This window comes from Amblyomma maculatum, chromosome 4, assembly GCF_055883805.1.
Source record: "Amblyomma maculatum isolate TAMU_Amacu chromosome 4, ASM5588380v1, whole genome shotgun sequence".
Lineage (NCBI taxonomy): Eukaryota > Metazoa > Arthropoda > Arachnida > Ixodida > Ixodidae > Amblyomma > Amblyomma maculatum.
In genome coordinates, this window is record NC_139347.1 from 33,267,268 (window position 1) to 33,279,782 (window position 12,515).

At 48.2% G+C, this 12,515-nt stretch overlaps 1 protein-coding gene across 2 annotated transcripts in view; it reads right to left on the reverse strand.

The window, feature by feature from the left end:
- The window catches only part of LOC146190648 (uncharacterized), a 273,402-nt gene that overhangs the window by 213,350 nt on the left and 47,537 nt on the right, over positions 1-12,515 (reverse strand). The gene's annotated exons all lie outside the window — the stretch shown is intronic.

Consider the following 12,515-nt stretch of genomic DNA (forward strand, 5'->3'; position numbering starts at 1 on the left):
AATACTGCAGGCCTTATGGCCCAAGCAGGAGGGGCATACCAGGTAACAATCACACACAGAAAAAAACAAAAAATACAATACACACTACAATTCGGCGAGCAAAAAGGAATCATAATAGTAATAGTAATTATTAAAAAATTTGACATTCTAACAAATAAAAATAGGTAATAACATACAGCACAATTCGGCATGAACAAAGGAAACAGATATAAAGTACTGAAAAGTTGAGCAGCCTAACCAAACAAATAACCTTCCAGTGCCTTGTTAAAATTACTGCTTTGGAAAAGAAATTCTGGAAGCAAATTCCAGTCAGAGATGGTCCGTGGGAAAAAACTGTACTTAAATGAATTTGTTCGGGCAAAGACAGGTTGCAGCATATGTTCCCTAGTGTGTCGTGTTCGTCTGGCAGTAGAAGGTTGGACAAAGTTAGGTAATGGAATATTAACTTCCTGTTACAGAATCTTACGAAGAAACAAAATTCTGTTCATTTTGCGGCGGAAAGGAGCGGGATGTCATTTTCTACCATCAGCTGTGTGGGAGAATCAGATCTGCTGTACTTGTGGAAAATAAACCTGACTGATTTCCTTTGTATCATTTCAAGAGCAGTTATGTTCTTTTTTGTGTGAGGGTCCCAAATGATAGAGGCGTACTCGAGCTTAGTTCGGATGAATGTGTTGTATGCCAAAAGTTTGATATTAGAGGGGGCGCGATTAAGTTTGCGTTTTAGGAAGCAGAGTGTCGAGAATGCCGAAGAACAAATTTGTGAGATATGCGGTGACCAGTCCAATTGATTGGTAAGTGTCAGCCCTAAATACTTATGGCTTGCTACTTCTTTAATATCATGAAACGTTAATCCCCACAGACCAAACCAAACCAAACCAAACCCTTTTCGAGTACCTTCTTGGTCCTGCACTGAAAGCGTAGAAGAGATTTATAAGTTCTTGGGCTACCGTGAAGTGCAGCGTGTTGAGCTTGATCACAGCGTTACGTGACGAAACGACGAAGGTGCTGGCTGAGCGTGTGGATGTAATTTGCCAATGCAAAACGCGCCTGGTCGCTGCGTTGATCAAGGAAGTAAGGAAAAGGGATACGTTTGTACATGGGTGATTTCGGACGAAACATCTAAACCATGGAGGCCACACTGGTTCCTGGTCAGTGCGCAAGCAAGTATAGCTTATGTGACCGATTCACCATCCTTCTCCTCCAATGGACGCCGTTGCACGACGGCAACAAAATCTCTCCGGCGTAGTAAGTATCCAGCACCAAAGGTCAATGACAAATCTGCTCTTACCATGTGACACGCCAGTCACAGAGCGGGAAGAGAGCAGATATATTAAATTAGCAGACAAGGAAGGGCGGGACTGTCGATGCTGTGTTAATGTTTGTGACCCATTATATGTCTGTAATGGATCGCACGTCAACGTCACGCAGGGGAGAAAAAAAAAAAAAGAAACTAAGGAGGTGGCAAGCACGTAAGCGAGCATTTGGAGAGTGTTGGACGGAAAAGAAGAGCCAAAGGGAGAGATTAACGAGGAAAACAATAGCAGTGGGAAGAAGAGACCAAGAGGAGGAAGCCGCGAGATGGACGGACAGCGGAGACGAGGCCGCCGTCCGGCGAAGATTTGTTGCCGTACGAATGCCCCGGCACATTATTGATCCAATTTGGAGGAACACGCTGAACGACGACAGCGCCGTTCGATCACGCGGCTCTGCAGTTGGCCCCGGACGCCGGCAGCGCGCTCCTCCACGGCTTCCGGGGAGGTGGAGGGGTGAAAGGCCACTGGAACTATCCCCCGTTTCGCCACAACTCCTGCCCCTCCCCCCCTTATCCCCTCCACCTCCAACATACTCACGCCCCCTTTTTCGCTGGCTCTTTCCGAACCATTCCGGACCTGCCATTCCCCCCACACCCTTTCCACTAGTGCCCCCTGCAGACTTCCGCGCGTTCTTTCGATCGGCAGCCGTGTTACAACGGATGCTCCGTCTAGACACTGCTGTCATACCGTCGCACTGCTAAGCCTTTAACTGCCTGCCAGCCTCGTCAGAACGTTGACGGTGAAATCCTGTAGATTCCGAGGGGATCGCAATCCTCGCTGGGGCCTAAAATCGAAACTAAGCATCTCCGTAACACATGCGTGCGTATACGTGCGTGCGCACAAGTGAACGCTCGTTCCTCAGTGTACGTTTAAGTGATCGCTAGTAATCTATAGAGGTACACGCAAGATTTATCTCACAGCGCCTCACTTCTTGAGGGGTTTGCGTACCGTTCGGTCGCGCTGGGAATCAGATCGTTCCCTTTTTCCGGGAGCGCGGGAGATGATATTATGCAGAACACGTAATTTCCTTGTTTGTCGCACTCCCTTTAAAGTCAGTGTTTGCGAGGTTTTAGATTATCAAGTCCCTGACATTCCATGGAGCTAGAATCTGGTTTAACAGTTATTTCCCCCTTTGTAAGTTTGGCTTAAACTTTCGCACTCTTACAAGTCACCGAACGTTATATGGTTCAGCGAATTGCACCCAAGCACAATTGGCAAGCGTGGCGTGATATGGTCTATATATAGGGTCACGAAGAGTCGGACACGACTGAACTGAACTAAACAATTGGCAAATGTAGAATAAAAAATTTGGGAAAATTCCGCCGGTTTACCAACATTATCAGTATTTCAGCATTACCATGTTTACCTAACAATGTACACCACAGAAGAGAAACACGGTCCTTTACGAGCCCATGTCCTGCGATGTTTTAACGTTCAATAACAGTAGTATAGGAGTCGTATATTGTAAGACTTATGGTTTGTCATACAGCATTTCATGCCGTCCCGCAGGCCTGTAAGCCTGTCGGCAGCGTCTTTGTACCGTGCAAGGAAACAACAAGGGCAAAAAGAAAAAGTAAGGAAAGTTGAAATAGAAAGACAAATGACAAGCGCAGTATGCTGAAAGAAACACTCAGCAGTGACCGCAAAACAGTGCTCAAATAAGCTGGGAAGACTTTGCACCCGATTGCTAAGATTTTTGGACTTGACACTTCCTTTGAATTCGTTTTCTAGGCATAAACATATTGTCACTCTTAAGAGCGCAGCTCTTATACGCGCTCGTTCCCCGGTCGGGCTGAGTCGCCGTTGTTGGCGTTGTAACCGAGCGAAAGAGAGCCACGAACCGGAGTGCTTCTCAGAAGAAGAGAAAGCCACGAGCTCTGCGCGTGGCTCGCAAGAAAAAACTAAGTTATGTAACTGCACGCCATAGCATGCATGTATACATACAAATATCTTTCAAATTCTTTGTCTCGCTGTATCACGAAAATCCTTAAAAACTGCGTTAAAATGTCGCATTAGGGTATCGCAATCGCCCTTATAATTTTTGCGATGCCATCATCTACACCAAAAATGCCGAGTTCACAAGTGCACGCAAGCCGGAGGCGAGCTGCTGGATCAAAAGCCAAAATGGCTCGAGATATCGAGCTCGCCAACTGAACAGAACAATGTTCTACTCGCGGCGCGCGTGCCCGCATATCGGACAGCGCTGACCTCTATAACAACGCAATGCAGGGACAGATTTTGTTGCTCGCGCGTTCGCAGCAGCGGACGCAGTTTTTCAACCGTCCACGGGCTCTACTTCCCTCCTTTTGTTTCTTTTTTTGTTCTCTATTTCACTGCTCGCCAGCACGCCACACACGCACGCACACGCTTCCCGTAGGCGTCTCGCGGAGCCCGCGGGCCGATCCATTGCATAAGCAGCGATGTCGGCCGATCGATGGCCTCGAATGCCGACGTGAATGGCCATCGGTCTTCCGAGCCAATCCCTGCCGCTGTGTGCACGGCACGGGGCCAACCTTTGATTCCATTCTCTCTCTCTCTCCTTCTTACGGGCTCTCCAAGCATATACATGCTCTACACCCTACGGTCGCTCATTGTGGCCAGCTTATGCTATATCCGCTGTGCTTAAGAAGCCTATGCTAAACACTGATCGAAAATTCTTCGTCATGTGCGTTGGTTCCGTGTAACGAACAACGCCAGCTTTTCGGCGAGCTGTTGAATTGTAGCAGAACTTGAGGAGGAGGTTGAGGAGGATGTTGAGGAGGTGTCACTGAGGCAATGGTTGATGACCGGCTTTCTACGTGTAGCGGTCCTGTTCCTCCAAGGTCACATACTTGATGAGGCGGTAATAACGAAGGGGATTGCAGCTATGTCACAACCATTCGTAGTTTCGAAAGTCTGCCGGAGAATCATATCGCACGCACAGTGGATGTCACACTAGTTGCACTAGTTGCACAACACTTCTTAGCGATGTTTTACAACTTCTCTCTCTCTCTCTCTTACTCTCTACGGCTAGCTGGCGTTGAATTTATTGGCAGTACGCTAGTATCCCGTTCAACAAGCCACGCTGGATCACATCTTAAGCTTACTCAATGTAACAACGCGGCTGTGAAAAATTCGCCTAATATATTTTCTCCTTGTGTTTCACAAGGATTTCTAAAGCGTCGCCTGGAGTGTTAGGTAGTCGTGCTGAAAAGTCATCGCTGTCAAAGCGGCCCAAGGTAAAAGTGCGCTCTGCTTGTCGCCCAGCTCATGGAGCTGATTGGCTGCAAAGGGCATTATCATTCCGGAAAGGGCACTCACTGTGTATTGTTCAGATGTGCTAGAACCAGCGCCGGATGCTGCGGACAACGGTGCAGTACTGTTGTAGTAAAAAAGGGGTGATGGTAGTGATAAAACTTCGCTTGGACTAACGCCGTCGCAGTTTAAGCGTCGCGTCATCCAATATACACGCACAGGTCTGCTAATGGACATGTATGCACATGGAGATTGGGACCCTCTTGATTCCTTCCGAAAACAAGGCGCAAAACTTCGAAACCAACGAAATGAATTTCATTGCAGCCTTCACAGAATGGGAACGCGTTTCGACAACATTGGCGATATTGACAAGACTCGTATGTGTATCTTAACTGAGCCTGCCAGGGAAAGGATGTCGCCAGCGTAAACGCGTAGTTCGCCCTCCTTTGACGACGGGAAGTACGTAACCGAGTTTTGCGGAATTTCGCAACAACCGAGCTACCGGCATGGTTAAGTTCGAGGTCTTAGAGACGGCAAAATAGTAATAATAATAAAAGGAAAGAAGAAAAAGGCTCGTCTTTTTTTTTTTTTTTTTTTTTGTACAATATGAGAAGCGCCCACTATCATTACCGCACTCTGCATCGCGAATCATTTAGAGAAATTCATTCCCGCGTCCTAGCTTCTCTCGGCGCGGAACACGCTCGGCTATCATGCTTTCGCCACAAGCTGAACGAGGACAATAATGGCATCGCTTCGGCGAAATGCCACAACACGCGGAAATCAAGAGTAACATTAAAAAAATAATAGTAAAAAAAAGAAGGAAAGACAGAGACACTGTGCAGAGGTTGTTAGTTGCAGGCCTTCTCGAAGAGAGAGGGAGAGGCTTCGGGTCGCGAAGCAAACGGGAGCGAACGAGTGGAAAGAGGGAGGCAGAATAAGAAGGTCGGGGCCGTGTAAGCCAGCCTATCGATCGCCTGCCAGGGCCCTCCTTACAACAAGAGTCGTTCCCGCCAGCCGGAGCCTGAGCGACTTCATTCAGCTTCTTATATTGCACGCGGCTCCAGTGGCGGTCTCGTGTTTCCAGCGAGCAGCCTTCGGCTCTCGATTAAACGGCCCCTCCCCACGCTCTCTTCCAAGCCGCTTTCCTTTTGATCTCCGACAGAGCGCGCTATACAAACGCGGCTGTGCAGGTGATACCCGCAGGGTCTCTTCTTCGCTTTGTACAAGCGACGCTGGTGACCTGGGTTGACTTTCATCTTTTCCCATTAGGTTCTTTCGTAATTTCGACGACGGAAGACCATCCGACCGCCGACTTACGGAGTAATGGCTTAGTGCCGATGAGCGAGAGATGGGCACAATGGACAGAAGGGGGAACCCGGTGAAGACGTGGACACGGTGTAGACGATGCCACTCAACAAGCCGTTTCGCCAAAGAACGGGCCATTGTGCCGCCATCGTTACTTGAATGGACGTACCGGCGGCGTATATGATGAGAGCACGGAGTGCGGTGAATTGGGAAAGGCCAGGGAATGTATGGTACATGGACGGGGACGTGCTCCCGCTTCCGTACAGGCTTCCTCTCGGAGTTGATCAGCTCCGAACAAGAGGTGCATTCAGGATTCTACGCTGTCTTCGTGGAAGATACTGACAAGGTAATTGAAAGCGCTGAAAACATAAAAATGAAAGTGTGTTATCATCTCTACATAAAGGGACTAAAGAGGTTATTTATCTTTTCCTACTACTTCGTGCTTGTTTTCAGTGCGCCTTTTTTTTTTTTTTTTAATTTTCACGCTTGTCTTCGATCGCCTGGCTCTTGAACAGAAAAATGAACTAATTTGCCCTGAATGCAGAATGTTTTTGCACCTCGCCGTCATTGAAGCCCGACCTCCGCGGTCACCGGAATTGAACCCTCGACATCACGCTCGACAGCCAAATCACGGTCATAGGCTGTCTATTCCCACCGCACAGGGTGAAGCAAAAATTCAATCACTTTTCCCATCTGGAGAAAGCAAAAGCAAAAGTTCTGCCGATCACCGACCGGAAACCTATAGCCACCGTAAAACAAGACGTATAGAAATGAGGCCGATGAAATTTCGATAAGCGCCTTACTTTGCTTAAGGGCAGCCCCGTCGGCTAAGTAATGACTATAGGAGAATAGCGCTGCTTCTAGAAAAGCGGCTCCAATGGCTGTCACCGTACTATGCGCGTTTCATCGTACGCCTTTCTGTTTTATATGCACATTTTAGTTTGTTGCAGCACACGCTGCGCAGAGACGCCCATACAGCCGGCTAGAGGCCAAGTCTTACGCCTCGGGAGACCTTCCGCACCTCACTCACGTCTGCGTTATCCTGAGAGATCTAGCCGTGACCTAGAAAACGCGACGGGTATCCGGGCGCTCACTTTCGTCTAAACTACTAATACTCAGATCCAGGTATTTGTCCTGAAAGTCGCACTGGATGACTCCGGAGGGGATGACAAAATGTATACCTGACTCTTGCGTGGACGAAAGACTACAACGCTTCGTAACAACTTACGTTTGCAGCAGCTGTCGACTCCTAAGCGAGACAATAGACGTGCGAAATCGCCACAACTGAAGCTACTTTCACAGAGACGCTTGTTAATATTCACAACGAACGACCGTTCTCACCGGTGGTAACGAACTTAAATGGTCAGTATCGACGTTGTGCTTGTGAAAACTCGGTTTCTTTTGCGTAAGGGTTGTCGTACCGAGAAGACTCCCTAGTTATATGCAACTCGCTTGTTATGCAATAATAGAGGAATGAATTAACAATGTCGAAAACGACAACGCGATAGGAAGCCTGTGTTAATGTGTGCATCCTCGTTACTTGTGCCACGGCTTTAGTATTACGCTGTTAGTTTGCATTGGTAACTAACCACGTCGATATTCTATCAGTCGCTAACAAGGTGACTGTTGCAGAAATTGTCAGCAAAGCTAAATCGTTCCTTACGACTCACGTCACTCACTTCCATCTTCACTTTAAATGCAGAATGCTGCCAATAGCAAGGAAATATAGTATGCGCTACGGCGCACATCGGTGGGTGGATGTAAGAAGAAGCCGTGTAAATATCGGCTACTGGTCAGTTATATTCAGTCATGAGTATTTATAAAACATATAGGTGACAGACACTCACTGGGAGCTAGGCTTACGCCCTCTGACCTTGGCAAGTAAATGTTGGCTCTTCGCATCAGGGTTGATTCGGACAGCGGGCGAACGCTATGTGCACACGGGTGCAGCCCGTACTTTCAAGGGAACTGACGGGAAGAATAGCTCGGCAAACAAATCTGACCCGCTAACTTGAGCAAACGGATTTTCTTTATTTTTTTCCTAGCCCTCAAACTCCACCATCTGCCACCCCTGAAGCTGCCTCTCTCCTTGCATCACATAGGTTCCTTGCATAATATTCCCCATCCTTAACACCATGCACCGCAGCGTTAGGGCATTTTTTTGTTTTTGAATTTTTCATTCAATGCAGTACAGAGGTGAAAGAACTTTCCAACGACTTTCAATGTAAATAAAAACGTACCCCCCCCCCCCCCCCCCCTCCTTCTTCCTTCAGTGAAATTAGCGTCCTTTCTCACGATGCAGCATATACGCGTACTATACCACAGAACTTACTACTCCGCAGAGTACACAAGAACACCTGGCTCTTTTTTTTTTTTTTCCTTGGAGATTTTGCTGTTGGTTAAACTCCCTCTTCGTCCAACACTTAGTCGATTTCCCTTCGTAGAGCGCTGCACGCGCGCCACGCCGGAAATTCTGTCAAGAGATGTGTATATATAGGTAACGCGAACACAAACACCGCGGCGGCCGCCTCGCTGGCCATGCACGCGCTCCGAATAAGCTCGGCGGGCAAACATCCGCGGGGGGCACGGCGAGGACAGGGGACGCCCGCAGGGGGCGCCGCCCGCGTGACGGCGATTAAGAGCCGCTCCGCTCGCTCCCGTGTTCGACCCTGCTCCATCACTGCCGAGCGCGCACGGGTGGCGTTGGGAGGGGGAGTGGGAAATAAGTGACTATAAAAATTCAAATCAAAAGCAAAATTAACCGACGCGGAAGGAAGTCACATCTATTTGTCATCTGGTTTACCGACCAACCTTACACCTTTGGAGCATAGATAACGAAAAGATAGACGGCAGAAATCGCCGGGAAAATATATATCTAAAAAATCTTACAAAAAATTAAACGCAAGCGGTGAGGTGCCGCCTGGGCCTGTATCTGTTAGGTAGAATCTCGCGTTGGTTAAAAGAAGTAGAATGGAATATGGGAGAAGCTTGTCGGTGAAGGCGCGACGTTACATGCAAGACTTCATTATCTACTTCTGACGAACACGTAATGCTGGTGGCGCCTCAAGCACGGTAAGCGTAAAAATGGTAACGCCTTCCGCATGACGGGGAGTAGGTGATACCCCAGGAAACACGGAAGCGAATGAAAGAGAAAATATAACCTGCTTTAGTGCTGAGGGTACCCGGGTTCTCGCAGAAAGCATTAAATACTTTTCTTTTTTTTTTTCTCCCAGCAACCAATAGTCGAGATAGAACCACACATAAACAATGAGTTCTTGTTCACTGCGCCCAGTGCAACGGGTTCTCAAGATTTTTAGGCTCTAAGAAGCGAGAACCGCCACCTTGGTTCGACACCTGCAGGGAATATACGCAAGCAAAAGGAAGGGGACTGAGAAAACGGAAGGGTGAAACGCAAGAGTACAAAAAAAAAACGGCAAGAAAACGAAAAATATAGCAGGCAGGCAAGCGCGCACGCACGCACACGCAAGCACGCGAGAGAGATTTCGAGCGACGGAACATGAGCTGAGTAAAGATTTTCTTGTTTTATTTATTTATTTTTTTTTCATGAAGGCCAATTTATTGAAGCTGAGAAGCGTTATGATGCGTTTCGTTTCAGGAAAGAACAAGGGAAGACACATTATATGTATTTCATTGTCACCTGCTGCTTGTTTCACTGCGGTGAGAAGATGAACCAATTGCTTAAAACTGCCGTAGGTTTGCAAATGAATAAGGCACGCGCTCTCGACCCTATATTCCGCGTTTGTCAGTGTCTGAGGTGTCCGTCGCCTTTAGTCCGACGAATCTCACATTTCGTCCCGCATTCCTTTCATACGCGCCTACTGGCGTTCTCTTTTCAGGGAATACCTATCCGCGAAGGCCGGCGTCAAGGACTACGAGAACAATGAGGGAACGAGAGAGAGTCAAGCCATCGTCGAGCCGTGTGTCTCGCGATCCCGTGTATCGTTTGCATAGTTGAAGGCTAGCGAGGAGCGCCGGCCTCGTGCATCTCGCCGCGTATAACACCTGCATAACCGGCGTGCTCCGAGACTCGGCCGAGGCTGTTTCGAAAAGCGGCGGGCTGGTGCGCTCGTTCCTTCAAGAACCTGTAGCAATGTTATGTCCGCATACATTGCCACCGCCCACAGCTATGGACACGCAAATAGTCTGCTTGTGCAACTTTTCATGTCGCAAAAAGAAAAAAAAAAACAATAAAATGAAAGTTTCAGCTAAATACATTTGAGCCATTCACTTGTTTGATGCGGCCAAATTCTTTTATTGATGACTTCATTTACTGACTTGATTCATGTGAGGAGTTACTCGGCACACTATGGGCTGTTAGCTGTTGCTGCCATCAGAAATTTCTTTTTCTCCTGTTACTTACCTGGCTTTCTTTCATTGCTTTCGTGTTTAAGCTGTAGTAATGTTATGTCCGCATACATGGTCACCGCCCACAGCTATGGACACGCAAATAGTTTTCTTCTTTCCTATTTTCCTTGTTTCTATAGTTGAATTCAGATGACATAAGGTTGCAGAAAAAGGGGGGTATCGCCAAGAATGAAGGAACGAAAATTAGCAGGAAGGACTCAGAGGAGTACTGGGACCACGCAAATAATACGCGAAGACTTATAAGTAATGCTCCCTCTCCGCGGCAAACGCAGCAACATCGCGCTTTCACGATTTCAAGCATTCACATGCATCACAGAGGGCAGTGTAAGTGTGCATTAGTCAAAGAGGCCTGCAGTAAACGGTGAGAGCTCGGTGAAGGAGCCTTAGAGGGCTAATATGCAACAGCAAAGGTGCAATCACCACACACACACACGCCGGTCCCGACAAAGCGCGCCGGAAGAATCAAAGTACTGTTGCGTACCCCTTATATCGCAAGCACAAAGCACAGAAACTCTTCTCTGAATGTAATTTATTTCTTTTTTGCCCCATCTCCCTTTTTATAGAATGCCGCTAAAGCGCTAATTAGCAAGTCTTGCAACGCGAAGACCATTAGGGAAGCAGCAACTAGCTCTCTAATGTTCCTTCTTTTTTTCACGCTAGAAGGAATGCGGAACTCGAAACCATATGTAAAAGCAACCTCTGGGGCCGGGTCAGAACTCCTGACTAACGGCTTCCAGCCGGGCCCAGGACGCATTCCAGACCGAGGGGTGCCAAGGCAAAAGGGAGGGGCTGCCTGGCATGTGCGGCTACAAACAAAGGCGGGACGGACCTCTTCCTTCTACCCATTCGATGGCCCGGATATACGGACGCCAGGCCGGCGGCACCCCCCAACAGCAAACAAACGGGGATATTCTGCAGGCTTGCATGGCTAGCTCACCAAGCAGGCCAGCGCCTGTCCTGCCGTACAATCCCGCTGTAAGCAAACGGCGGCCAGCGCTAGGGTCTCGGAATGCGAACAATGTACCACATAAGCTGCTGCTTCGTGCTCCGCTTTTCATTGGCACCTCGACTCCGCCCCCAGCGCATGCTTTCGGAAAATGAAACCGCGGATCGAGACGACGCAACGATTCGAAGGCTGGACGCTGGACACACGGCCTTTGTTTTCTGCGGCGTCGCGATGCAGAACAAAGAAGAAAAAAAGTGAATTCCTTAGGAGGTTGGCGGGCTCGTGCTAACGTGCACACTAAGCATGCCGGTTAAACAACTTGCGGTGGAAACAGTTACGGCCCGCTGCAATCGCAATTTATCGGCGAAAGACGACCCTTTGGTCAATAAGCAAGACTATACAGTGAAAGCGGCCTACGCCGAACGCGAATATCCAGATAACATCACAAAGAAAACACTGAAAAGCGAGCATAAAAAATTATAGACCAAGGGAGTAAACATGTGGCGAGCAGCGGTATTTTATTATATTTTCTCTAATTCCTCAATTCATTGTGTGTAGTTTAATCCGCTCAGACCACCGAAGCTTTCATGGAGTGGGCTGATCTTCCAGAGCAACAAAGACACAAGTCGAGAAACCAGTATGTGCCAAGCGAGGCGCATACTTCAGGTGGCTTATACCAGCCAGGCTGTAGCGACTTCAGTTAGTTTTCATGACCCCCTGTCGGCAACCATTGCAAAGAGGATCCCTGTTTCGAAAGCAGTAGGCCCGCTTCTTCGGTTGCGCGGCCCCCAAGTTAAGATGTCAAAGACCTCGGTTGCTACAATCCTCTGCCCAGTATAAGAAATAAAGGATGCCAGACATGAAGAAAAGGAGCAGCCTTCTTTCCGCAGGGGATGTGCGCTCCTTGGGAGCAATATCGTTTGGCTAACCCTGCCCCGTATTGGAAAAGTGCAGTCGGGCGTGACCATATAATGACCTCTCCACCTTGAGTTGAGCGCCCAGGAGAGAAGCAGTTTTCTTTTTGAACGCGAGCGAAAGAAGGTTACAAAGGTGCTTCGAATGACCTCTGCGCTTGTAGTGAAAACGTTGCAGGGAGAGAGCAGGCCACAGGAGGCCACATTTGGTTTCTTTCTTTATTCTTCCTCGGACACTTAGATTTCCGAAAATGACTTCACGGCTCATTAGGTTGCAAGAGGTTTCTTTTCAACCTTCTACTCCTCCCTTTGTCTTCCTTTGATTGCGTAAGCCGTTTTCTTCGGGTGATAAATATCCCTACAGAGGAAGTAACGTCAAAGAGTGTGTGTGTGTGTGTGTGTGTGTGTGTGTGT